Below are 27,112 nucleotides of genomic sequence, written 5' to 3'. Positions count from 1 at the left end.
CACAGGCCCAGGTGTAATGTGGATGGCCTCATCCAACAACACTGGCCGTGGTGAAATGTGGATGGTTTTGGACAGCACCACTTGCGCTGGTATAATGTGGATGGCATCAACGACTAGCACAGGCCCTGGTGAAATGTAGTTGGCCTCAGCCAGTAGCACAGGCCCTGTTGTTATGTGGATGGCATGAGCCAGCAATGCAGGCCCTTGTGAAATGTGGATGGCCTCATCTAACAACACTCTCCCTGGTGAAATATGGATTGGTCAGCACCACGGACCCTGGTGTAATGTGAATGGCCTTAGGCAACACCACTGCCCCTGGTGTAATGTGGATGGCATCAGCCAGTATCACATGCCCTTGTGTATTGTGGATGTCGTCAGCCAGCAGCACAAGCACTGGTGAAATGTAGTTGGCCTCACCCAGTAGCACAGGCCCAGGTGTAATGTGGATGGCATGACCAAGCAACGCAAGCCCTGGTGAAGGATGGCCTCAGCCAGCAACAAAGGCCCTGGTTTTTTGAAGATGGCCTCATAGGGAGCACTGGCCCTGGTTTAATGTGGATGGCATCAGCCAGTAGCACAGGCCTTGGTTTGGTTAAGATGGCCTCACAGGAAGCACTGTCTCTGGTGTAATGTGGATGGCATGACCAAGCAACGCAGGCCCTGGTGAAATGAGGATGGCCTCAGCCAGCAACAAAGGCCCTGGTGTGGTTAAGATGGCCTCACAGGAAGCACTGTCTCTGGTGTAATGTGAATGGCCTTAGCCAACACCACTGGCCCTGGGAAATGTGCATGATATTGGTCAGCACCACAGGCCCACGTGTAATGTGGATGGCATGACCAAGCAACGCAGGCCCTGGTGAAATGAGGATGGCCTCAGCCAGCAACAAAGGCCCTGGTGTTGTGAAGATGGCCTGACAGGGAGCACTGGCCCTGGTTTAATGTGGATGGCATCAGGCAGTAGAACAGGCCCTGTTGTTAGGTGGATGGCATGAGCCAGCAATGCAGGCCCTTGTGAAATGTGGATGGCCTCATCTAACAACACTGTCCCTGGTGAAATATGGATGGTATTGATCAGCACCACTGGCCATGTTGTAATGTGGATGGCATCAGCCAGTATCACATGCCCTTGTGTATTGTGGATGTCGTCAGCCAGCAACACAAGCCCTGGTGAAATGTAGTTGGCCTCACCCAGTAGCACAGGCCCTGGTGTAATGTGGATGGCCTCATCTAACAACCCTGTCCCTGGTGAAATATGGATGGTATTGGTCAGCACCACTGGCCCTGGTGAAATGTGAATGGCCTTAGCCAACACCACTGGCCCTGGGAAATGTGCATGATATCGGTCAGCACCACAGGCCCAGGTGTAATGTGGATGGCATGACCAAGCAACGCAGGCCCTGGTGAAATGAGGATTGCCTCAGCCAGCAACAAAGGCCCTGGTTTTGTGAAGATGGCTGGGAAAACAGGTTTTGCAGCTGTTTGAGCTAAGATTTCCAAGTTATTCACATAATGAAAACTTATACTTTGTTTCGGTCGAGTTCCCCATTCAAATGCATGTAACAGTGAGAAACGCACTGTCTTGGCGAAAGAAAGCGTTTTTGTACAACTTCATATAAATAGCTGTAACTTTTGATAGAAGACTCAGACAAACATGTTTATGGCTTTATCTTATAGAACTCAAGGTCTCTGTGCTGGGAAAACAGGTTTTGCAGCTGTTTGAGCTAAGATTTCCAAGTTATTCACATAATGAAAACCTATACTTTGTTTCGGTCGAGTTCCCCATTCAAATGCATGTAACAGTGAGAAACGCACTGTCTTGGCGAAAGAAAGCGTTTTTGTACAACTTCATTTAAATAGCTGTAACTTTTGATAGAAGACTCGGATACACATGTTTATGGCTTTATCTTATAGAACTCAAGGTCTCCGTGCTGGGCAAACAGGTTTTGCAGCTGTTTGAGCTAAGATTTCCAAGTTATTCACATAATGAAAACCTATACTTTGTTTCGGTGGAGTTCCCCATTCAAATGAATGTAACAGTGAGAAACGCACTGTCTTGGCGAAAGAAAGCGTTTTTGTACAACTTCATATAAATAGCTGTAACTTTTGATAGAAGACTCAGACAAACATGTTTATGGCTTTATCTTATAGAACTCAAGGTCTCCGTGCTGGGAAAACAGGTTTTGCAGCTGTTTGAGCTAAGATTTCCAAGTTATTCACATAATGAAAACCTATACTTTGTTTCGGTGGAGTTCCCCATTCAAATGCATGTAACAGTGAGAAACGCACTGTCTTGTCGAAAGAAAGCGTTTTTGTACAACTTCATATGAATAGCTGTAACTTTTGATAGAAGACTCGGATACACATGTTTATGGCTTTATCTTATAGAACTCAAGGTCTCCGTGCTGGGAAAACAGGTTTTGCAGCTGTTTGAGCTAAGATTTCCAAGTTATTCACATAATGAAAACCTATACTTTGTTTCGGTCGAGTTCCCCATTCAAATGCATGTAACAGTGAGAAACGCACTGTCTTGGCGAAAGAAAACGTTTTTGTACAACTTCATATAAATAGCTGTAACTTTTGATAGAAGACTCAGACAAATATGTTTATGGCTTTATCTTATAGAACTCAAGGTTCCCGTGCTGGGAAAACAGGTTTTGCAGCTGTTTGAGCTAAGATTTCCAAGTTATTCACATAATGAAAACCTATACTTTGTTTCGGTCGAGTTCCCCATTCAAATGCATGTAACAGTGAGAAACGCACTGTCTTGGCGAAAGAAAGCGTTTTTGTACAACTTCATTTAAATAGCTGTAACTTTTGATAGAAGACTCGGATACACATGTTTATGGCTTTATCTTATAGAACTCAAGGTCTCCGTGCTGGGCAAACAGGTTTTGCAGCTGTTTGAGCTAAGATTTCCAAGTTATTCACATAATGAAAACCTATACTTTGTTTCGGTCGAGTTCCCCATTCAAATGCATGTAACAGTGAGAAACGCACTGTCTTGGCGAAAGAAAGCGTTTTTGTACAACTTCATATAAATAGCTGTAACTTTTGATAGAAGACTCAGACAAACATGTTTATGGCTTTATCTTATAGAACTCAAGGTCTCCGTGCTGGGAAAACAGGTTTTGCAGCTGTTTGAGCTAAGATTTCCAAGTTATTCACATAATGAAAACTTATACTTTGTTTCGGTCGAGTTCCCCATTCAAATGAATGTAACAGTGAGAAACGCACTGTCTTGGCGAAAGAAAGCGTTTTTGTACAACTTCATATAAATAGCTGTAACTTTTGATAGAAGACTCAGACAAACATGTTTATGGCTTTATCTTATAGAACTCAAGGTCTCCGTGCTGGGAAAACAGGTTTTGCAGCTGTTTGAGCTAAGATTTCCAAGTTATTCACATAATGAAAACCTATACTTTGTTTCGGTCGAGTTCCCCATTCAAATGCATGTAACAGTGAGAAACGCACTGTCTTGGCGAAAGAAAACGTTTTTGTACAACTTCATATAAATAGCTGTAACTTTTGATAGAAGACTCAGACAAATATGTTTATGGCTTTATCTTATAGAACTCAAGGTTCCCGTGCTGGGAAAACAGGTTTTGCAGCTGTTTGAGCTAAGATTTCCAAGTTATTCACATAATGAAAACCTATACTTTGTTTCGGTCGAGTTCCCCATTCAAATGCATGTAACAGTGAGAAACGCACTGTCTTGGCGAAAGAAAGCGTTTTTGTACAACTTCATATAAATAGCTGTAACTTTTGATAGAAGACTCAGACAAACATGTTTATGGCTTTATCTTATAGAACTCAAGGTCTCCGTGCTGGGAAAACAGGTTTTGCAGCTGTTTGAGCTAAGATTTCCAAGTTATTCACATAATGAAAACTTATACTTTGTTTCGGTCGAGTTCCCCATTCAAATGAATGTAACAGTGAGAAACGCACTGTCTTGGCGAAAGAAAGCGTTTTTGTACAACTTCATATAAATAGCTGTAACTTTTGATAGAAGACTCAGACAAACATGTTTATGGCTTTATCTTATAGAACTCAAGGTCTCCGTGCTGGGAAAACAGGTTTTGCAGCTGTTTGAGCTAAGATTTCCAAGTTATTCACATAATGAAAACCTATACTTTGTTTCGGTGGAGTTCCCCATTCAAATGCATGTAACAGTGAGAAACGCACTGTCTTGTCGAAAGAAAGCGTTTTTGTACAACTTCATATGAATAGCTGTAACTTTTGATAGAAGACTCGGATACACATGTTTATGGCTTTATCTTATAGAGCTCAAGGTTCCCGTGCTGGGAAAACAGGTTTTGCAGCTGTTTGAGCTAAGATTTCCAAGTTATTCACATAATGAAAACCTATACTTTGTTTCGGTCGAGTTCCCCATTCAAATGCATGTAACAGTGAGAAACGCACTGTCTTGGCGAAAGAAAACGTTTTTGTACAACTTCATATAAATAGCTGTAACTTTTGATAGAAGACTCAGACAAATATGTTTATGGCTTTATCTTATAGAACTCAAGGTTCCCGTGCTGGGAAAACAGGTTTTGCAGCTGTTTGAGCTAAGATTTCCAAGTTATTCACATAATGAAAACCTATACTTTGTTTCGGTCGAGTTCCCCATTCAAATGCATGTAACAGTGAGAAACGCACTGTCTTGGCGAAAGAAAGCGTTTTTGTACAACTTCATTTAAATAGCTGTAACTTTTGATAGAAGACTCGGATACACATGTTTATGGCTTTATCTTATAGAACTCAAGGTCTCCGTGCTGGGCAAACAGGTTTTGCAGCTGTTTGAGCTAAGATTTCCAAGTTATTCACATAATGAAAACCTATACTTTGTTTCGGTCGAGTTCCCCATTCAAATGCATGTAACAGTGAGAAACGCACTGTCTTGGCGAAAGAAAGCGTTTTTGTACAACTTCATATAAATAGCTGTAACTTTTGATAGAAGACTCAGACAAACATGTTTATGGCCTTATATTATAGAACTCAAGGTCTCCGTGCTGGGCAAATAGGTTTTGCAGCTGTTTGAGCTAAGATTTCCAAGTTATTCACATAATGAAAACCTATACTTTGTTTCGGTCGAGTTCCCCATTCAAAATGCATGTAACAGTGAGAAACGCACTGTCTTGGCGAAAGAAAGCGTTTTTGTACAACTTCATATAAATAGCTGTAACTTTTGATAGAAGACTCGGATACACATGTTTATGGCTTTATCTTATAGAACTCAAGGTTCCCGTGCTGGGCAAACAGGTTTTGCAGCTGTTTGAGCTAAGATTTCCAAGTTATTCACATAATGAAAACCTATACTTTGTTTCGGTCGAGTTCCCCATTCAAATGCATGTAACAGTGAGAAACGCACTGTCTTGGCGAAAGAAAGCGTTTTTGTACAACTTCATATAAATAGCTGTAACTTTTGATAGAAGACTCAGACAAACATGTTTATGGCTTTATCTTATAGAACTCAAGGTCTCCGTGCTGGGAAAACAGGTTTTGCAGCTGTTTGAGCTAAGATTTCCAAGTTATTCACATAATGAAAACTTATACTTTGTTTCGGTCGAGTTCCCCATTCAAATGCATGTAACAGTGAGAAACGCACTGTCTTGGCGAAAGAAAGCGTTTTTGTACAACTTCATAGAAATAGCTGTAACTTTTGATAGAAGACTCGGATACACATGTTTATGGCTTTATCTTATAGAACTCAAGGTCTCCGTGCTGGGCAAACAGGTTTTGCAGCTGTTTGAGCTAAGATTTCCAAGTTATTCACATAATGAAAACCTATACTTTGTTTCGGTCGAGTTCCCCATTCAAATGCATGTAACAGTGAGAAACGCACTGTCTTGGCGAAAGAAAGCGTTTTTGTACAACTTCATAGAAATAGCTGTAACTTTTGATAGAAGACTCGGATACACATGTTTATGGCTTTATCTTATAGAACTCAAAGTCTCCGTGCTGGGCAAACAGGTTTTGCAGCTGTTTGAGCTAAGATTTCCAAGTTATTCACATAATGAAAACCTATACTTTGTTTCGGTCGAGTTCCCCATTCAAAATGCATGTAACAGTGAGAAACGCACTGTCTTGGCGAAAGAAAACGTTTTTGTACAACTTCATAGAAATAGCTGTAACTTTTGATAGAAGACTCAGACAAACATGTTTATGGCCTTATATTATAGAACTCAAGGTCTCCGTGCTGGGAAAACAGGTTTTGCAGCTGTTTGAGCTAAGATTTCCAAGTTATTCACATAATGAAACCTTATACTTTGTTTCGGTCGAGTTCCCCATTCAAATGCATGTAACAGTGAGAAACGCACTGTCTCGGCGAAAGAAAGCGTTTTTGTACAACTTCATAGAAATAGCTGTAACTTTTGATAGAAGGCTCAGACAAACATGTTTATGGCTTTATATTATAGAACTCAAGGTCTCCGTGCTGGGCAAATAGGTTTTGCAGCTGTTTGAGCTAAGATTTCCAAGTTATTCACATAATGAAAACCTATACTTTGTTTCGGTCGAGTTCCCCATTCAAAATGCATGTAACAGTGAGAAACGCACTGTCTTGGCGAAAGAAAGCGTTTTTGTACAACTTCATATAAATAGCTGTAACTTTTGATAGAAGACTCGGATACACATGTTTATGGCTTTATCTTATAGAACTCAAGGTTCCCGTGCTGGGCAAACAGGTTTTGCAGCTGTTTGAGCTAAGATTTCCAAGTTATTCACATAATGAAAACCTATACTTTGTTTCGGTCGAGTTCCCCATTCAAATGCATGTAACAGTGAGAAACGCACTGTCTTGGCGAAAGAAAGCGTTTTTGTACAACTTCATATAAATAGCTGTAACTTTTGATAGAAGACTCAGACAAACATGTTTATGGCTTTATCTTATAGAACTCAAGGTCTCCGTGCTGGGAAAACAGGTTTTGCAGCTGTTTGAGCTAAGATTTCCAAGTTATTCACATAATGAAAACTTATACTTTGTTTCGGTCGAGTTCCCCATTCAAATGCATGTAACAGTGAGAAACGCACTGTCTTGGCGAAAGAAAGCGTTTTTGTACAACTTCATATAAATAGCTGTAACTTTTGATAGAAGACTCGGATACACATGTTTATGGCTTTATCTTATAGAACTCAAGGTCTCCGTGCTGGGCAAACAGGTTTTGCAGCTGTTTGAGCTAAGATTTCCAAGTTATTCACATAATGAAAACTTATACTTTGTTTCGGTCGAGTTCCCCATTCAAATGCATGTAACAGTGAGAAACGCACTGTCTTGGCGAAAGAAAGCGTTTTTGTACAACTTCATATAAATAGCTGTAACTGTTGATAAAAGACTCAAACAAACATGTTTATGGCTTTATCTTATAGAACTCAAGGTCTCCGTGCTGGGCAAACAGGTTTTGCAGCTGTTTGAGCTAAGATTTCCAAGTTATTCACATAATGAAAACTTATACTTTGTTTCGGTCGAGTTCCCCATTCAAATGCATGTAACAGTGAGAAACGCACTGTCTTGGCGAAAGAAAGCGTTTTTGTACAACTTCTTATGAATAGCTGTAACTTTTGATAGAAGACTCAGACAAACATGTTTATGGCTTTATCTTATAGAACTCAAGGTCTCCGTGCTGGGAAAACAGGTTTTGCAGCTGTTTGAGCTAAGATTTCCAAGTTATTCACATAATGAAAACCTATACTTTGTTTCGGTCGAGTTCCCCATTCAAATGCATGTAACAGTGAGAAACGCACTGTCTTGGCGAAAGAAAGCGTTTTTGTACAACTTCATATAAATAGCTGTAACTGTTGATAGAAGACTCAGACAAACATGTTTATGGCTTTATCTTATAGAACTCAAGGTCTCCGTGCTGGGAAAACAGGTTTTGCAGCTGTTTGAGCTAAGATTTCCAAGTTATTCACATAATGAAAACTTATACTTTGTTTCGGTCGAGTTCCCCATTCAAATGCATGTAACAGTGAGAAACGCACTGTCTTGGCGAAAGAAAGCGTTTTTGTACAACTTCATAGAAATAGCTGTAACTTTTGATAGAAGACTCGGATACACATGTTTATGGCTTTATCTTATAGAACTCAAGGTCTCCGTGCTGGGCAAACAGGTTTTGCAGCTGTTTGAGCTAAGATTTCCAAGTTATTCACATAATGAAAACCTATACTTTGTTTCGGTCGAGTTCCCCATTCAAATGCATGTAACAGTGAGAAACGCACTGTCTTGGCGAAAGAAAGCGTTTTTGTACAACTTCATAGAAATAGCTGTAACTTTTGATAGAAGACTCGGATACACATGTTTATGGCTTTATCTTATAGAACTCAAAGTCTCCGTGCTGGGCAAACAGGTTTTGCAGCTGTTTGAGCTAAGATTTCCAAGTTATTCACATAATGAAAACCTATACTTTGTTTCGGTCGAGTTCCCCATTCAAAATGCATGTAACAGTGAGAAACGCACTGTCTTGGCGAAAGAAAACGTTTTTGTACAACTTCATAGAAATAGCTGTAACTTTTGATAGAAGACTCAGACAAACATGTTTATGGCCTTATATTATAGAACTCAAGGTCTCCGTGCTGGGAAAACAGGTTTTGCAGCTGTTTGAGCTAAGATTTCCAAGTTATTCACATAATGAAACCTTATACTTTGTTTCGGTCGAGTTCCCCATTCAAATGCATGTAACAGTGAGAAACGCACTGTCTCGGCGAAAGAAAGCGTTTTTGTACAACTTCATAGAAATAGCTGTAACTTTTGATAGAAGGCTCAGACAAACATGTTTATGGCTTTATATTATAGAACTCAAGGTCTCCGTGCTGGGCAAATAGGTTTTGCAGCTGTTTGAGCTAAGATTTCCAAGTTATTCACATAATGAAAACCTATACTTTGTTTCGGTCGAGTTCCCCATTCAAAATGCATGTAACAGTGAGAAACGCACTGTCTTGGCGAAAGAAAGCGTTTTTGTACAACTTCATATAAATAGCTGTAACTTTTGATAGAAGACTCGGATACACATGTTTATGGCTTTATCTTATAGAACTCAAGGTTCCCGTGCTGGGCAAACAGGTTTTGCAGCTGTTTGAGCTAAGATTTCCAAGTTATTCACATAATGAAAACCTATACTTTGTTTCGGTCGAGTTCCCCATTCAAATGCATGTAACAGTGAGAAACGCACTGTCTTGGCGAAAGAAAGCGTTTTTGTACAACTTCATATAAATAGCTGTAACTTTTGATAGAAGACTCAGACAAACATGTTTATGGCTTTATCTTATAGAACTCAAGGTCTCCGTGCTGGGAAAACAGGTTTTGCAGCTGTTTGAGCTAAGATTTCCAAGTTATTCACATAATGAAAACTTATACTTTGTTTCGGTCGAGTTCCCCATTCAAATGCATGTAACAGTGAGAAACGCACTGTCTTGGCGAAAGAAAGCGTTTTTGTACAACTTCATATAAATAGCTGTAACTTTTGATAGAAGACTCGGATACACATGTTTATGGCTTTATCTTATAGAACTCAAGGTCTCCGTGCTGGGCAAACAGGTTTTGCAGCTGTTTGAGCTAAGATTTCCAAGTTATTCACATAATGAAAACTTATACTTTGTTTCGGTCGAGTTCCCCATTCAAATGCATGTAACAGTGAGAAACGCACTGTCTTGGCGAAAGAAAGCGTTTTTGTACAACTTCATATAAATAGCTGTAACTGTTGATAAAAGACTCAAACAAACATGTTTATGGCTTTATCTTATAGAACTCAAGGTCTCCGTGCTGGGCAAACAGGTTTTGCAGCTGTTTGAGCTAAGATTTCCAAGTTATTCACATAATGAAAACTTATACTTTGTTTCGGTCGAGTTCCCCATTCAAATGCATGTAACAGTGAGAAACGCACTGTCTTGGCGAAAGAAAGCGTTTTTGTACAACTTCTTATGAATAGCTGTAACTTTTGATAGAAGACTCAGACAAACATGTTTATGGCTTTATCTTATAGAACTCAAGGTCTCCGTGCTGGGAAAACAGGTTTTGCAGCTGTTTGAGCTAAGATTTCCAAGTTATTCACATAATGAAAACCTATACTTTGTTTCGGTGGAGTTCCCCATTCAAATGCATGTAACAGTGAGAAACGCACTGTCTTGGCGAAAGAAAGCGTTTTTGTACAACTTCATATAAATAGCTGTAACTGTTGATAAAAGACTCAAACAAACATGTTTATGGCTTTATCTTATAGAACTCAAGGTCTCCGTGCTGGGCAAACAGGTTTTGCAGCTGTTTGAGCTAAGATTTCCAAGTTATTCACATAATGAAAACTTATACTTTGTTTCGGTCGAGTTCCCCATTCAAATGCATGTAACAGTGAGAAACGCACTGTCTTGGCGAAAGAAAGCGTTTTTGTACAACTTCATATGAATAGCTGTAACTTTTGATAGAAGACTCAAACAAACATGTTTATGGCTTTATCTTATAGAACTCAAGGTCTCCGTGCTGGGCAAACAGGTTTTGCAGCTGTTTGAGCTAAGATTTCCAAGTTATTCACATAATGAAAACTTATACTTTGTTTCGGTCGAGTTCCCCATTCAAATGCATGTAACAGTGAGAAACGCACTGTCTTGGCGAAAGAAAGCGTTTTTGTACAACTTCATATAAATAGCTGTATCTTTTGATAGAAGACTCAGACAAACATGTTTATGGCTTTATCTTATAGAACTCAAGGTCTCCGTGCTGGGAAAACAGGTTTTGCAGCTGTTTGAGCTAAGATTTCCAAGTTATTCACATAATGAAAACCTATACTTTGTTTCGGTCGAGTTCCCCATTCAAATGCATGTAACAGTGAGAAACGCACTGTCTTGGCGAAAGAAAGCGTTTTTGTACAACTTCATATAAATAGCTGTAACTGTTGATAAAAGACTCAAACAAACATGTTTATGGCTTTATCTTATAGAACTCAAGGTCTCCGTGCTGGGAAAACAGGTTTTGCAGCTGTTTGAGCTAAGATTTCCAAGTTATTCACATAATGAAAACCTATACTTTGTTTCGGTCGAGTTCCCCATTCAAAATGCATGTAACAGTGAGAAACGCACTGTCTTGGCGAAAGAAAGCGTTTTTGTACAACTTCATATAAATAGCTGTAACTTTTGATAGAAGACTCGGATACACATGTTTATGGCTTTATCTTATAGAACTCAAGGTCTCCGTGCTGGGCAAACAGGTTTTGCAGCTGTTTGAGCTAAGATTTCCAAGTTATTCACATAATGAAAACTTATACTTTGTTTCGGTCGAGTTCCCCATTCAAATGCATGTAACAGTGAGAAACGCACTGTCTTGGCGAAAGAAAGCGTTTTTGTACAACTTCATATAAATAGCTGTAACTTTTGATAGAAGACTCGGATACACATGTTTATGGCTTTATCTTATAGAACTCAAGGTCTCCGTGCTGGGCAAACAGGTTGTGCAGCTGTTTGAGCTAAGATTTCCAAGTTATTCACATAATGAAAACCTATACTTTGTTTCGGTCGAGTTCCCCATTCAAATGCATGTAACAGTGAGAAACGCACTGTCTTGGCGAAAGAAAGCTATTTTGTACAACTTCATAGAAATAGCTGTAACTGTTGATAAAGGACTCAAACAAACATGTTTATGGCTTTATCTTATAGAACTCAAGGTCTCCGTGCTGGGAAAACAGGTTTTGCAGCTGTTTGAGCTAAGATTTCCAAGTTATTCACATAATGAAAACCTATACTTTGTTTCGGTGGAGTTCCCCATTCAAATGCATGTAACAGTGAGAAACGCACTGTCTTGGCGAAAGAAAGCTATTTTGTAACAACTTCATATAAATAGCTGTAACTTTTAATAGAAGACTCAGACAAACATGTTTATGGCTTTATCTTATAGAACTCAAGGTCTCCGTGCTGGGAAAACAGGTTTTGCAGCTGTTTGAGCTAAGATTTCCAAGTTATTCACATAATGAAAACTTATACTTTGTTTCGGTCGAGTTCCCCATTCAAATGCATGTAACAGTGAGAAACGCACTGTCTTGGCGAAAGAAAGCGTTTTTGTACAACTTCATATGAATAGCTGTAACTTTTGATAGAAGACTCAGATACACATGTTTATGGCTTTATCTTATAGAACTCAAGGTCTCCGTGCTGGGCAAACAGGTTTTGCAGCTGTTTGAGCTAAGATTTCCAAGTTATTCACATAATGAAAACTTATACTTTGTTTCGGTCGAGTTCCCCATTCAAATGCATGTAACAGTGAGAAACGCACTGTCTTGGCGAAAGAAAGCGTTTTTGTACAACTTCATATAAATAGCTGTAACTGTTGATAAAAGACTCAAACAAACATGTTTATGGCTTTATCTTATAGAACTCAAGGTCTCCGTGCTGGGAAAACAGGTTTTGCAGCTGTTTGAGCTAAGATTTCCAAGTTATTCACATAATGAAAACCTATACTTTGTTTCGGTCGAGTTCCCCATTCAAAATGCATGTAACAGTGAGAAACGCACTGTCTTGGCGAAAGAAAGCATTTTTGTACAACTTCATATAAATAGCTGTAACTTTTGATAGAAGACTCGGATACACATGTTTATGGCTTTATCTTATAGAACTCAAGGTCTCCGTGCTGGGAAAACAGGTTTTGCAGCTGTTTGAGCTAAGATTTCCAAGTTATTCACATAATGAAAACCTATACTTTGTTTCGGTGGAGTTCCCCATTCAAAATGCATGTAACAGTGAGAAACGCACTGTCTTGGCGAAAGAAAGCATTTTTGTACAACTTCATATAAATAGCTGTAACTTTTGATAGAAGACTCGGATACACATGTTTATGGCTTTATCTTATAGAACTCAAGGTCTCCGTGCTGGGCAAACAGGTTTTGCAGCTGTTTGAGCTAAGATTTCCAAGTTATTCACATAATGAAAACTTATACTTTGTTTCGGTCGAGTTCCCCATTCAAATGCATGTAACAGTGAGAAACGCACTGTCTTGGCGAAAGAAAGCGTTTTTGTACAACTTCATAGAAATAGCTGTAACTTTTGATAGAAGACTCGGATACACATGTTTATGGCTTTATCTTATAGAACTCAAGGTCTCCGTGCTGGGCAAACAGGTTGTGCAGCTGTTTGAGCTAAGATTTCCAAGTTATTCACATAATGAAAACTTATACTTTGTTTCGGTCGAGTTCCCCATTCAAATGCATGTAACAGTGAGAAACGCACTGTCTTGGCGAAAGAAAGCGTTTTTGTACAACTTCATATGAATAGCTGTAACTTTTGATAGAAGACTCAGATACACATGTTTATGGCTTTATCTTATAGAACTCAAGGTCTCCGTGCTGGGCAAACAGGTTTTGCAGCTGTTTGAGCTAAGATTTCCAAGTTATTCACATAATGAAAACCTATACTTTGTTTCGGTCGAGTTCCCCATTCAAATGCATGTAACAGTGAGAAACGCACTGTCTTGGCGAAAGAAAGCGTTTTTGTACAACTTCATATAAATAGCTGTAACTGTTGATAAAAGACTCAAACAAACATGTTTATGGCTTTATCTTATAGAACTCAAGGTCTCCGTGCTGGGAAAACAGGTTTTGCAGCTGTTTGAGCTAAGATTTCCAAGTTATTCACATAATGAAAACCTATACTTTGTTTCGGTCGAGTTCCCCATTCAAAATGCATGTAACAGTGAGAAACGCACTGTCTTGGCGAAAGAAAGCGTTTTTGTACAACTTCATAGAAATAGCTGTAACTTTTGATAGAAGACTCGGATACACATGTTTATGGCTTTATCTTATAGAACTCAAGGTCTCCGTGCTGGGCAAACAGGTTTTGCAGCTGTTTGAGCTAAGATTTCCAAGTTATTCACATAATGAAAACTTATACTTTGTTTCGGTCGAGTTCCCCATTCAAATGCATGTAACAGTGAGAAACGCACTGTCTTGGCGAAAGAAAGCTATTTTGTACAACTTCATAGAAATAGCTGTATCTTTTGATAGAAGACTCAGACAAACATGTTTATGGCCCTGTCTTATAGAACTCAAGGTCTCCGTGCAGGAAAAACAGGTTTTGCAGCTGTTTGAGCTAAGATTTCCAATTTTTCACATAATGAAAACCTATACTTTGTTTCGGTCGAGTTCCCCATTCAAAATGCATGTAACAGTGAGAAACGCACTGTCTTGGCGAAAGAAAGCGTTTTTGTACAACTTCATATAAATAGCTGTAACTTTTGATAGAAGACTCGGATACACATGTTTATGGCTTTATCTTATACACTGTAAAACCTGACAAGTTAAGTTAACTCAAATGATTTGGGGAAACCGATTGCACCAATTGATTCAGGTTTTATAACTTAAACAGTTTGGGGTTATTTAAGTACTTTATTAGAGTCCCAAGAACCCAAAGCAAATATGATAATGTAACTCAAATGCATTATGTTTATTTACTCATTGTATTTAGTATGTTTCAACTTAAACCATTAAATTTCTTGTACTAAGATGCTGTATTTATTCAAACTTATTTAAAGTGTTACATGCTCATATTCAAATTAAGTTAAATTAACTTAAATAGTTGTATTTAAACAACTTAATCCAATTGGGGAAACCGATTGCACCAAATGGTTCAAGTACTATTAACGCAAAACCAAGCTATTATTCTTTCCATTCAGTTTTTATTAACTTTAACTGCAGAGAAAATACAGAATGAATACAACCATACTTTCAGTCATAACCTATGACTGCTAAAGCCATTATCAAATAACAAATAATTAGGCATTTTAAAACTTGCACTTTTAGGGAATTTTTAATGTTTTTTGTAGCATTTTGAAAATCGATTAAATGTACAAAACACAAATTTAGTCATGTAGACCTGATACATAGGTGTACATCATAAAAAAACAATAGTCTAGAGGCAATTAGAGCCATAACAATCACAATTTTAAGTAACATTTAGTATAATAATGAAATCACATGCACTACAGCAATGCAACTATAGAAAACAGCTGAACTAAGGATGTCACTAACAAAAGGTATTCTCAAAGGTATTTGTGGCTTCGCAACAGTTTTGCCCAGACCTCGAGTGAACTGGCACTCATCACACAATTAAAAAATAAAGCATGAAAGTATACTGTACATATTGACTAATTATCAGTTATCTCGCAAAAGATTTCCATGTAACTAAAATATGTTTTTAGAAATAAGCTTAAGATTACACACTATGTGAAGATTTTTTTCAATCACAAACAAAATGTCAAATATGAATTTTCTCCTTATTCTTAGCTTTCTCCACATTGCCTTTTAGAAAGCTAATTACCCAGAACAAATAAAACTATTGAAGCCATTCACAGATAACTGAAAAAGCACGAATATAGTGACCAGTGAAAAACAAACATCATCTGCACAAGCTCATTTTTTAGTGTCTGCAATTTTGGTTTTAGTTGCTTTCTCTCATCGTCTAGCTTCAGCAACACTACTTGAATGAACTCAAAAAAGCCAGTATACTTCATAGGATAGCTCAGATGCAGAGCATAGATTAGCCCAAACAAAGACACCAGGGCATCAGTCCATGAGTGATGAGTCATAACAAACTGATCTTCAAGTTCTATGAACACTTGGCGTGGTGAGAAAGGAACTCCTCCAGGCACCTCCTCTTCATCGACATCAGCAACCAGAGCAATTCTATGGCTTCATAGAACTCAATTTCACCCTAAGATATAATACAGAGTGCACAATTATTCATCTGTAATATCTCTGTTAAAAGCATAAATACAAATGTTCAGGCACCTTTCTTCAGTTTTTCAAATTCTATATATCATAACATGTTTTAAGTTGACAGTGAAGGTTCATTTTTCATTCATCCAGGTAGTCAAATCAAGGATGAAAGAAGTTTATAAGTCATTCAACTTCACGTCTTCAACTTTCAACCCAAGTCCAGATGACTTATAAACTCCTTTCAACCTTTTTTAAATTCAAATGTGCAAATTATTGTAATACCAAAGTACCTTGCATGTTTTGAAAATCTCTGAGGTACATTGGTAGGCCGGCCAGAACTGCTGTTCTATTTGCATAGATGTCGTTTGTGTCCTTATATATATATATATATATATATATATATATATATATATATATATATATATATATATATATATATATATATATATATATATATATTAGGGCTGCCACGATTAGTCGACTAGTCACGATTACGTCGACTATCAAAATCGTCGACGACTGATTTAATAGTCGACGCGTCATTTGAAGCTTTGTAAGATCCCAAAAGCAGGAATAAGTAGCAGGATTTAAGAGTGTAATAACGGACTGAAACAGAAGATGGCAGTACTGCATGTACAAGGATGCCAGCTGCCATTAAACCCCGAAGAAGAAGAAACTGTGTCCCAGAATTCATAGCGCGGCCCAGCGCAGTTGTCAACAATGGCGGCAGCTAGTTAGTTTTAATATTACTCTTATTATTCTTTCTGGGTCACAAAATAAACGTTTAACATATTTTCAGGCGAGAATGTAGCTGTGTAAACCTCAAATATCTGCTCAGTTTATCAAGACACCACATATTTTCAAAAGCGCTCCGACGTTTTCGGAGGCGTCTGTTACCCACTAGCTCGATAGCTAGCCGGGGGCCATGAGAGCACCGGACTCCCGGCAGATCGTTTTCAAACCCACCGCCCTACTCAGGTTAAACATATACAAGTCACTTAGATAACTTAAAAATGTTATTGTTTGGCTTTTTTCAGTATTTTATTTGTTCCTGAGTAAATCGGCTGAGTTTATTAAACTCCACCGAAACAATCTGCACATTTAATTAGAATTCAATTAACTATCATCTTGTCTTTATTTTTAGTTAGCACAGACCTTAAACACTTAAAGCTGTAAGCTAATGATAGTTATATAAGAGCAGATGCTGCTGGTGCAATAAGCTGTACTTTTACGTTCAGTGGATGATGATCTGATTAGTCGACTAATCGCAAAAATAATCGGTGACTAGTCGACTATCAAAATAATCGTTTGTGGCAGCCCTAATATATATATATATAAATAAACAAACACATAACAATGGCAACTGCCAAGCAAGCAGAATAATAATTAGTATCTTTTAAATACCTGTTTTCCATATGCCGACAAAAGCTGCTCCATCCTTTCACCGACCCGTCCAGTTTTCCTCTTTTTGTAAAGTCCAGTCAGCTGAGGAGCATAATCATCCAGCGCAGCATAAAACACATGTGGCAGATTCTGATTGGTGATCCGATGAAATTCAAAGTAGAGCTGAAGAGAATTCCAAAAATATTATAAGCAAAACACAGCATACTATATGAGCAGCAAATGTTATATACATAGTTGTACTTACCTGTGTCTCATGAAAGAGTGCTGGCCATGGTCCCTCGCCTGGCAAAATTTGAGGTTATTGGATGAGGGCGATTAACTTTGTCAGAATGTTGGTATGGAAAGTGCAGAATTGCTCTGTTTAAGTCTTCTAAGTTAAAATATCTCTTAGAAATCAAACCTTTAAACAATGTGCCAACTCCACTGAAATGACACCTTCAAACAGGTCGTGTAGGAAGTCAGGTGGGAAGCCTGTGACAGGATGAAAGAAAGAGAGATGGTCAGAAGGAACACAGGTGTTTTTAACACCATAGTTTTCCTTAATGTCATCATTCTGAAGCTCTTGCACAATAATTATCATGAGCATCTTTTGTTCTCATTACATAATTCCCTGTAACAGCATTTTCTGTTTGCATTTCTGTTTGGGTGGCATGACAAAACCTACAGAAATATGTAGACCTGAAACTCTCATTGAAACCAGCAAGTCCATGGGCAGAAGGTTGTCTGCCACAACAGAGTAGACAGTGCCTTTAAGACATTCACCAAGAGTCTCAATGTAGGCACCTACTTCTTCAAGAGTTTTCAGATCATTTAAGAGTGGTGACAGCATTTCCTTACACCCAAACTGGCGTACATCATTGGAATTGCACAGCAGAGCAAGCTGGGTGCAGTGTAGAGCAGAACAAGATTTAACTGGAAAGTTTTCCAGTGTCCAATAAACTGCAAAGACTTTATGTATTTTCTTTGAGGTACCAAGTGGGTTTGTGATCAAAATCATCCACATAAAGTATCATTGACAATTTCTGTCCCTCTTGTGACAGTAGAACATTTTCCTGGTAGTAGGATCCATCACAAAATGACATGAAATGTCCAGGAATCTGTGTGGGTGCTTGTTTAATTTCTTCAAGCACATCATTTTTTTTCAACAACAATTGCAAAGATGTGAGAATAGGCACATACATATAAGTGTGCTTTGACGATTCAATTAAATACTCCACAGGTTTGACATATGGAAAATTTTCTTCATAATATGATTTCCTCCTCTTTGCTGTAGATAGTGGTCCTTCAGATGTGACACATTTATGTAAAACATTACTATCAGAAACTGCCTGACAAATCTCATCCACCAGTTTGTCCGTATATGTACAGTTGTGCTTTTTCAGTATATCTACAACTGATTTTCTAACCAAAGGTTGTGATAACAAAAACAACTGATCAATATGCTCAATAATCTCCTGTGTTGCTCTCTGGGACACATGGAGAAGGGTCTGCATTTTCAAGAAAAATCCAGCCAGATTGTATTGCAACTGCTCTTCTAAACCCTCAATTCCACTGATGTCACTGGTGGATGCCACTTGATTGTCATCTGATGACTCTATTGAATCAAGCTGCATGTCATCTTTTTGTTCTACATTTATAACACTTTGCACAATGCCTTCATCGTAACTTGTTGAATTTTGGTGGTCTCTGCATTTGTGGGCATTGAAGGTTGAGTAGACATTGGTTTTAAAATTGCAGTTCTTGAAAGGACATGGAACAGTTTCTTTTCGTTTTAAATGCCCCCTCAGATGGATAAACATTTGGCTTTCAATAAATGGCTTTTTAAAATTACACATAGAGCAACAAAATCCATAATTATTCAAATCTGGATAAGAACCGTCTTTTCTTTGCGTGGGAGTGTGCATTGTTGACATGTGTATCTTTAATGAATTAAATGTATTAAATGTACACATGCATGTGTTGTAGAGACAGGGTAAGGGTGAAATTGTGGAGTACTGACCATGGTTGAGCCGATAATGCTTCAACAACATGACTTTTATGGCAGTAGAAAAACTAGACAAACTACACAACTTGCAATTCCACATTTTGATACCAAATCGTTTTAAAATCACCTTTACTGGTTGTCTTTAGTGCAGTGCTGGATGATCTCTCGGCATGCTACTGCTCCTTCAATCGTCAGACTGTAATAACACAAAAGCCATGAGGACAGAAAGCTAGCAGAACAGTTTTTACTTTTACTTCACTTAAAAACAGTCAATCTGAATAACACAAGCTTGGAAAACAGTAAGATTTATTCTTGCACTACAGTTCATTTTCAATTCAGGTTGGTCAACTACTCTATACGTTATAAAATAATAAAGCAATTTTACACAAGTACACAATAGGCTAACCCTTGGAAAGTACAGAGTCAGAAACGTTTAGGTTTGGTGCAGTGCAGCTTTGAAAAGGTAAATTATTTCGCGACTAAAATGCCACTAACCATCATATTCAAAATTTGTGAAGGCGAACTTGTCCGTTAAACTCTTAAAATTAACACTAAATAAATTTTCTACTATTTTCACTGTGCAAAAGTAGGCTACATTTGAACTTGATAAAGGTCAGAGTCAGAAAAGCGTAAACACTGATTTTACCAAAGGTTTTGTGGCATGCAGTTTGCAAAAATCAGACTACTTACCAACTATTGATTGAAACAAGCCACCAACCGTTAATTTTTTAAATTGTGAAGGCAGACTCCATACAGCGCTAGGCGGGAATTGTGTGCTGGCAAGCTAAGTTACGAGCTACTACAACAAAGTAGTCTGATAAATTACAACGAAGTACAACTAAAACAAAGCAGTCTGATAAATGTACGTTTTGTATGCTAGAAGTAAGCATTAACAAAAAAACATAAAAATAACTTTATCTTGTACTTTCCACTCTCTTGACGAGGATCCTGTCTCATGGCCGACAAGTCCAGGCAAAACACTGGGGGCGGGGCTGTGGATGATGACTAATACAAATGAATTAGCACAACTTAAACAGTTTAAAGCAACAGTACTTAAAACGTTACAAAAACATAATGTGTACTTATTACAATAAAGTTATTATATCATATGTATACTTTTGGGTCTACCTAACACACTTCATGAAAGTTACTTTAACTATTTTTCAGAACTGAGTAAGAACAACTTACTTCTTTTAGTAAGATGCACTGTTGGGTTTTACAGTGTAGAACTCAAGGTCTCCGTGCTGGGCAAACAGGTTTTGCAGCTGTTTGAGCTAAGATTTCCAAGTTATTCACATAATGAAAACCTATACTTTGTTTCGGTCGAGTTCCCCATTCAAATGCATGTAACAGTGAGAAACGCACTGTCTTGGCGAAAGAAAGCTATTTTGTACAACTTCATAGAAATAGCTGTATCTTTTGATAGAAGACTCGGACAAACATGTTTATGGCCCTATATTATAGAACTCAAGGTCTCCGTTCTGGGAAAACAGGTTTTGCAGCTGTTTGAGCTAAGATTTCCAAGTTATTCACATAATGAAAACTTATACTTTGTTTCGGTCGAGTTCCCCATTCAAATGCATGTAACAGTGAGAAACGCACTGTCTTGGCGAAAGAAAGCGTTTTTGTACAACTTCATATAAATAGCTGTAACTTTTGATAGAAGACTCGGATACACATGTTTATGGCTTTATCTTATAGAACTCAAGGTCTCCGTGCTGGGCAAACAGGTTTTGCAGCTGTTTGAGCTAAGATTTCCAAGTTATTCACATAATGAAAACTTATACTTTGTTTCGGTGGAGTTCCCCATTCAAATGCATGTAACAGTGAGAAATGCACTGTCTTGGCGAAAGAAAGCGTTTTTGTACAACTTCATATGAATAGCTGTAACTTTTGATAGAAGACTCAGACAAACATGTTTATGGCTTTATCTTATAGAACTCAAGGTCTCCGTGCTGGGCAAACAGGTTTTGCAGCTGTTTGAGCTAAGATTTCCAAGTTATTCACATAATGAAAACCTATACTTTGTTTCGGTCGAGTTCCCCATTCAAATGCATGTAACAGTGAGAAACGCACTGTCTTGGCGAAAGAAAGCGTTTTTGTACAACTTCATATAAATAGCTGTAACTTTTGATAGAAGACTCGGATACACATGTTTATGGCTTTATCTTATAGAACTCAAGGTCTCCGTGCTGGGCAAACAGGTTTTGCAGCTGTTTGAGCTAAGATTTCCAAGTTATTCACATAATGAAAACCTATACTTTGTTTCGGTCGAGTTCCCCATTCAAAATGCATGTAACAGTGAGAAACGCACTGTCTTGGCGAAAGAAAGCGTTTTTGTACAACTTCATATAAATAGCTGTAACTTTTGATAGAAGACTCGGATACACATGTTTATGGCTTTATCTTATAGAACTCAAGGTCTCCGTGCTGGGCAAACAGGTTTTGCAGCTGTTTGAGCTAAGATTTCCAAGTTATTCACATAATGAAAACCTATACTTTGTTTCGGTCGAGTTCCCCATTCAAATGCATGTAACAGTGAGAAACGCACTGTCTTGGCGAAAGAAAGCTATTTTGTACAACTTCATAGAAATAGCTGTAACTGTTGATAAAGGACTCAAACAAACATGTTTATGGCTTTATCTTATAGAACTCAAGGTCTCCGTGCTGGGAAAACAGGTTTTGCAGCTGTTTGAGCTAAGATTTCCAAGTTATTCACATAATGAAAACCTATACTTTGTTTCGGTGGAGTTCCCCATTCAAATGCATGTAACAGTGAGAAACGCACTGTCTTGGCGAAAGAAAGCGTTTTTGTACAACTTCATATAAATAGCTGTAACTTTTGATAGAAGACTCGGATACACATGTTTATGGCTTTATCTTATAGAACTCAAGGTCTCCGTGCTGGGCAAACAGGTTTTGCAGCTGTTTGAGCTAAGATTTCCAAGTTATTCACATAATGAAAACCTATACTTTGTTTCGGTCGAGTTCCCCATTCAAATGCATGTAACAGTGAGAAACGCACTGTCTTGGCGAAAGAAAGCGTTTTTGTACAACTTCATATAAATAGCTGTAACTTTTGATAGAAGACTCGGATACACATGTTTATGGCTTTATCTTATAGAACTCAAGGTCTCCGTGCTGGGCAAACAGGTTTTGCAGCTGTTTGAGCTAAGATTTCCAAGTTATTCACATAATGAAAACGTATACTTTGTTTCGGTCGAGTTCCCCATTCAAATGCATGTAACAGTGAGAAACGCACTGTCTTGGCGAAAGAAAGCGTTTTTGTACAACTTCTTATGAATAGCTGTAACTTTTGATAGAAGACTCAGACAAACATGTTTATGGCTTTATCTTATAGAACTCAAGGTCTCCGTGCTGGGAAAACAGGTTTTGCAGCTGTTTGAGCTAAGATTTCCAAGTTATTCACATAATGAAAACCTATACTTTGTTTCGGTCGAGTTCCCCATTCAAATGCATGTAACAGTGAGAAACGCACTGTCTTGGCGAAAGAAAGCGTTTTTGTACAACTTCATATAAATAGCTGTAACTGTTGATAAAAGACTCAAACAAACATGTTTATGGCTTTATCTTATAGAACTCAAGGTCTCCGTGCTGGGAAAACAGGTTTTGCAGCTGTTTGAGCTAAGATTTCCAAGTTATTCACATAATGAAAACCTATACTTTGTTTCGGTCGAGTTCCCCATTCAAATGCATGTAACAGTGAGAAACGCACTGTCTTGGCGAAAGAAAGCGTTTTTGTACAACTTCATATAAATAGCTGTAACTTTTGATAGAAGACTCGGATACACATGTTTATGGCTTTATCTTATAGAACTCAAGGTCTCCGTGCTGGGCAAACAGGTTTTGCAGCTGTTTGAGCTAAGATTTCCAAGTTATTCACATAATGAAAACTTATACTTTGTTTCGGTGGAGTTCCCCATTCAAATGCATGTAACAGTGAGAAACGCACTGTCTTGGCGAAAGAAAGCGTTTTTGTACAACTTCATATAAATAGCTGTAACTTTTGATAGAAGACTCGGATACACATGTTTATGGCTTTATCTTATAGAACTCAAGGTCTCCGTGCTGGGCAAACAGGTTTTGCAGCTGTTTGAGCTAAGATTTCCAAGTTATTCACATAATGAAAACCTATACTTTGTTTCGGTCGAGTTCCCCATTCAAATGCATGTAACAGTGAGAAACGCACTGTCTTGGCGAAAGAAAGCTATTTTGTACAACTTCATAGAAATAGCTGTATCTTTTGATAGAAGACTCAGACAAACATGTTTATGGCTTTATCTTATAGAACTCAAGGTCTCCGTGCTGGGAAAACAGGTTTTGCAGCTGTTTGAGCTAAGATTTCCAAGTTATTCACATAATGAAAACTTATACTTTGTTTCGGTCGAGTTCCCCATTCAAATGCATGTAACAGTGAGAAACGCACTGTCTTGGCGAAAGAAAGCGTTTTTGTACAACTTCATAGAAATAGCTGTAACTTTTGATAGAAGACTCGGATACACATGTTTATGGCTTTATCTTATAGAACTCAAGGTCTCCGTGCTGGGCAAACAGGTTTTGCAGCTGTTTGAGCTAAGATTTCCAAGTTATTCACATAATGAAAACCTATACTTTGTTTCGGTCGAGTTCCCCATTCAAATGCATGTAACAGTGAGAAACGCACTGTCTTGGCGAAAGAAAGCTATTTTGTACAACTTCATATAAATAGCTGTAACTTTTGATAGAAGACTCAGACAAACATGTTTATGGCTTTATCTTATAGAACTCAAGGTCTCCGTGCTGGGAAAACAGGTTTTGCAGCTGTTTGAGCTAAGATTTCCAAGTTATTCACATAATGAAAACCTATACTTTGTTTCGGTCGAGTTCCCCATTCAAATGCATGTAACAGTGAGAAACGCACTGTCTTGGCGAAAGAAAGCTATTTTGTACAACTTCATATAAATAGCTGTAACTTTTGATAGAAGACTCAGACAAACATGTTTATGGCTTTATCTTATAGAACTCAAGGTCTCCGTGCTGGGCAAACAGGTTTTGCAGCTGTTTGAGCTAAGATTTCCAAGTTATTCACATAATGAAAACCTATACTTTGTTTCGGTCGAGTTCCCCATTCAAAATGCATGTAACAGTGAGAAACGCACTGTCTTGGCGAAAGAAAACGTTTTTGTACAACTTCATAGAAATAGCTGTAACTTTTGATAGAAGACTCAGACAAACATGTTTATGGCCTTATATTATAGAACTCAAGGTCTCCGTGCTGGGAAAACAGGTTTTGCAGCTGTTTGAGCTAAGATTTCCAAGTTATTCACATAATGAAAACCTATACTTTGTTTCGGTCGAGTTCCCCATTCAAATGCATGTAACAGTGAGAAACGCACTGTCTTGGCGAAAGAAAGCTATTTTGTAACAACTTCATATAAATAGCTGTAACTTTTAATAGAAGACTCAGACAAACATGTTTATGGCTTTATCTTATAGAACTCAAGGTCTCCGTGCTGGGAAAACAGGTTTTGCAGCTGTTTGAGCTAAGATTTCCAAGTTATTCACATAATGAAAACCTATACTTTGTTTCGGTCGAGTTCCCCATTCAAATGCATGTAACAGTGAGAAACGCACTGTCTTGGCGAAAGAAAGCGTTTTTGTACAACTTCATATGAATAGCTGTAACTTTTGATAGAAGATTCGGATACACATGTTTATGGCTTTATCTTATAGAACTCAAGGTCTCCGTGCAGGGCAAACAGGTTTTGCAGCTGTTTGAGCTAAGATTTCCAAGTTATTCACATAATGAAAACTTATACTTTGTTTCGGTGGAGTTCCCCATTCAAATGCATGTAACAGTGAGAAATGCACTGTCTTGGCGAAAGAAAGCGTTTTTGTACAACTTCATATAAATAGCTGTAACTTTTGATAGAAGACTCGGATACACATGTTTATGGCTTTATCTTATAGAACTCAAGGTCTCCGTGCAGGGCAAACAGGTTTTGCAGCTGTTTGAGCTAAGATTTCCAAGTTATTCACATAATGAAAACTTATACTTTGTTTCGGTGGAGTTCCCCATTCAAATGCATGTAACAGTGAGAAATGCACTGTCTTGGCGAAAGAAAGCGTTTTTGTACAACTTCATATAAATAGCTGTAACTTTTGATAGAAGACTCGGATACACATGTTTATGGCTTTATCTTATAGAACTCAAGGTCTCCGTGCTGGGCAAATAGGTTTTGCAGCTGTTTGAGCTAAGATTTCCAAGTTATTCACATAATGAAAACCTATCCTTTGTTTCGGTCGAGTTCCCCATTCAAATGCATGTAACAGTGAGAAACGCACTGTCTTGGCGAAAGAAAGCTATTTTGTACAACTTCATATAAATAGCTGTAACTTTTGATAGAAGACTCAGACAAACATGTTTATGGCTTTATCTTATAGAACTCAAGGTCTCCGTGCTGGGAAAACAGGTTTTGCAGCTGTTTGAGCTAAGATTTCCAAGTTATTCACATAATGAAAACCTATACTTTGTTTCGGTCGAGTTCCCCATTCAAATGCATGTAACAGTGAGAAACGCACTGTCTTGGCGAAAGAAAGCTATTTTGTAACAACTTCATATAAATAGCTGTAACTTTTAATAGAAGACTCAGACAAACATGTTTATGGCTTTATCTTATAGAACTCAAGGTCTCCGTGCTGGGAAAACAGGTTTTGCAGCTGTTTGAGCTAAGATTTCCAAGTTATTCACATAATGAAAACCTATACTTTGTTTCGGTCGAGTTCCCCATTCAAATGCATGTAACAGTGAGAAACGCACTGTCTTGGCGAAAGAAAGCTATTTTGTACAACTTCATAGAAATAGCTGTAACTTTTGATAGAAGACTCAGACAAACATGTTTATGGCTTTATCTTATAGAACTCAAGGTCTCCGTGCTGGGAAAACAGGTTTTGCAGCTGTTTGAGCTAAGATTTCCAAGTTATTCACATAATGAAAACCTATACTTTGTTTCGGTCGAGTTCCCCATTCAAATGCATGTAACAGTGAGAAACGCACTGTCTTGGCGAAAGAAAGCTATTTTGTACAACTTCATAGAAATAGCTGTAACTTTTGATAGAAGACTCAGACAAACATGTTTATGGCTTTATCTTATAGAACTCAAGGTCTCCGTGCTGGGAAAACAGGTTTTGCAGCTGTTTGAGCTAAGATTTCCAAGTTATTCACATAATGAAAACCTATACTTTGTTTCGGTCGAGTTCCCCATTCAAAATGCATGTAACAGTGAGAAACGCACTGTCTTGGCGAAAGAAAACGTTTTTGTACAACTTCATAGAAATAGCTGTAACTTTTGATAGAAGACTCAGACAAACATGTTTATGGCCTTATATTATAGAACTCAAGGTCTCCGTGCTGGGAAAACAGGTTTTGCAGCTGTTTGAGCTAAGATTTCCAAGTTATTCACATAATGAAAACCTATACTTTGTTTCGGTCGAGTTCCCCATTCAAATGCATGTAACAGTGAGAAACGCACTGTCTTGGCGAAAGAAAGCGTTTTTGTACAACTTCATATAAATAGCTGTAACTTTTGATAGAAGACTCGGATATACATGTTTATGGCCTTATATTATAGAACTCAAGGTTCCCGTGCTGGGCAAACAGGTTTTGCAGCTGTTTGAGCTAAGATTTCCAAGTTATTCACATAATGAAAACCTATACTTTGTTTCGGTCGAGTTCCCCATTCAAATGCATGTAACAGTGAGAAACGCACTGTCTTGGCGAAAGAAAGCTATTTTGTACAACTTCATATAAATAGCTGTAACTTTTGATAGAAGACTCAGACAAACATGTTTATGGCTTTATCTTATAGAACTCAAGGTCTCCGTGCTGGGAAAACAGGTTTTGCAGCTGTTTGAGCTAAGATTTCCAAGTTATTCACATAATGAAAACCTATACTTTGTTTCGGTCGAGTTCCCCATTCAAATGCATGTAACAGTGAGAAACGCACTGTCTTGGCGAAAGAAAGCGTTTTTGTACAACTTCATA

General features: G+C 38.1%; 1 long non-coding RNA gene across 1 annotated transcript; it reads right to left on the bottom strand.

The window, feature by feature from the left end:
- Window positions 1–17,088: 17,088 nt before the first annotated feature.
- Window positions 17,089–20,289, bottom strand: LOC147316581 (uncharacterized). The gene is made up of 5 exons (XR_015124496.1): window positions 19,759–20,289; window positions 19,196–19,264; window positions 17,485–17,555; window positions 17,329–17,366; window positions 17,089–17,246 (listed from the first exon to the last, which is right to left on the bottom strand). It is a non-coding gene; the product is annotated as an uncharacterized LOC147316581 (long non-coding RNA).
- Window positions 20,290–27,112: the final 6,823 nt, after the last annotated feature.

This window comes from Aulonocara sp. 'chitande type north' Nkhata Bay, linkage group LG13, assembly GCF_057382095.1.
Source record: "Aulonocara sp. 'chitande type north' Nkhata Bay isolate Kocher_YH1m ecotype deep benthic linkage group LG13, A_spYH_male_GT1.1, whole genome shotgun sequence".
Lineage (NCBI taxonomy): Eukaryota > Metazoa > Chordata > Actinopteri > Cichliformes > Cichlidae > Aulonocara > Aulonocara sp. 'chitande type north' Nkhata Bay.
This window is presented reverse-complemented; position numbering and strand designations above follow the sequence as displayed.